Consider the following 1,649-nt stretch of genomic DNA (forward strand, 5'->3'; position numbering starts at 1 on the left):
TCTGTCTGTCTGTCTGTCTCTCTCTCTCTCTCTCTCTCTCTCTCTCTCTCTCACTTCCATTATAGCCAGAGAAGCTGTTACTACCCCTTTTGGGGCTCACCCCTCTGCCCTGGTAGCCCTCACACCCTACCTACTAAGATTCTGTATCCCAGGCATGCTACTCACACCTCCCCCAGAGTCACTGGGCTGACAGGTCTGGGTTGGGGACCCAGGAGAAAGACAGAGGTGAGAAGAGGCTGGGAGGTGAGTCTGCCATGGCCGCATGGGAAGTGAGACCCTGATGAAAACATTAAGGGGAGCTTCCCTGGTGGCGCAGTGGTTGAGAGTCCGCCTGCCGATGCAGGGGACACGGGTTCGTGCCCCGGTCTGGGAAGATCCCACATGCCGCGGAGCGGCTGGGCCCGTGAGCCGTGGCCGCTGAGCCTGCGCGTCCGGAGCCTGTGCTCCGCAGCGGGAGAGGCCACGACAGTGAGAGGCCCGCGCACCGCAAAAAAAAAAACAAACAAAAACATTGAGGGAATTCAGACTGAGCGAGGGCTGATGGATGACTGATGTGCATAAGGGTCGTATTTAAGATTAACAAGCTATCTTTACACCTTGACGTTTTGCCCACCATCTTACACTTAATGAGTTTAGGTTAAACAGAGGGACTACATCCTTACTTAATTAACCAATGGAGATAACAGTCTTGAAAATTATGAATAATAGTAATACTTTTCTTTTCTGGAGTATTCGTGTGTGCCTAGGTGCTTTGAATATATTATCCCCAGTGGCAGATGAGGGAACTCGTAACGGTGAAAAGATTACTTGATCTTAAAATCAGTTGCTTTTTTCTAAGAGCTTCTTGAAGAGTTGATTTCAGCGGAAGATCAAGGATTAGTAACAGGCGAGTTCCTGTCGCCACCGGTTTCCCCTTTGACTTCGCAAGCCTTCTCTGAGCATCTCCCAAGTGTTTGGTACCGAATGAAAATTTGCGAAGTATGGGGTCAAGGGACCTGGTCCTAGAAAGCATGAGGAAGGCACCAGCTTCTGTCTTCCAGATGTGGACCTTCAGATCCATGGCAAACTAGAGGGGAGAAAGGAATTTCCTGGAGTTTAGACATTTGCCTATCAGGGAGATGCTTGTTGTGGCTAAGAGCGTTCAGAGAAATCTTCCTGGAGGAAGGCTTGGTTTTCCTTTCAGAAGATGACTGTGTCTTTTTTCTTTTTTTAATTTTATTTATTTAATTCATTTATTTTGGCTGCATCGGGTCTTTGTTGCTGCGCGCGGGCTTTCTCTCGTTGGGGTGAGCGGGGGCTACTCTTCATTGCGGTGAGAAAAACCATAATCCTTTTATCTGACCCAGTGAAGGCAGCATTTGCCATTGGGCACAGCCTGGCTTCTGGGTTTAAATCCTGGCTCCAGCAGGTTCTCAGTGGGAAGCTTGGACCAGGTTATTGTTCTTTAACCTCATCAATAAAAAGGACATCGATTAGAATGCTTAGTTACAATATGGATTCAATAAGATAATGTAGGGCTTCCCTGGTGGCGCAGTGGTTGAGAATCCGCCTGCCGATGCAGGGGACACGGGTTCGTGCCCCGGTCCGGGAGGATCCCACATGCCGCGGAGCGGCTGGGCCCGTGAGCCACGGCCGCTGAGCCTGTGCGT

The 1,649-nt window shown here is 50.0% G+C and overlaps 1 long non-coding RNA gene across 1 annotated transcript in view; it reads right to left on the reverse strand.

Annotated features, from left to right (window-relative positions):
• LOC114485576 (uncharacterized) overlaps positions 1 to 1,649 on the reverse strand; it is an 11,481-nt gene that overhangs the window by 5,794 nt on the left and 4,038 nt on the right. The window lies entirely within an intron of this gene.

Source organism: Physeter macrocephalus, unplaced genomic scaffold, assembly GCF_002837175.3.
Source record: "Physeter macrocephalus isolate SW-GA unplaced genomic scaffold, ASM283717v5 random_1733, whole genome shotgun sequence".
Taxonomy (NCBI): domain Eukaryota; kingdom Metazoa; phylum Chordata; class Mammalia; order Artiodactyla; family Physeteridae; genus Physeter; species Physeter macrocephalus.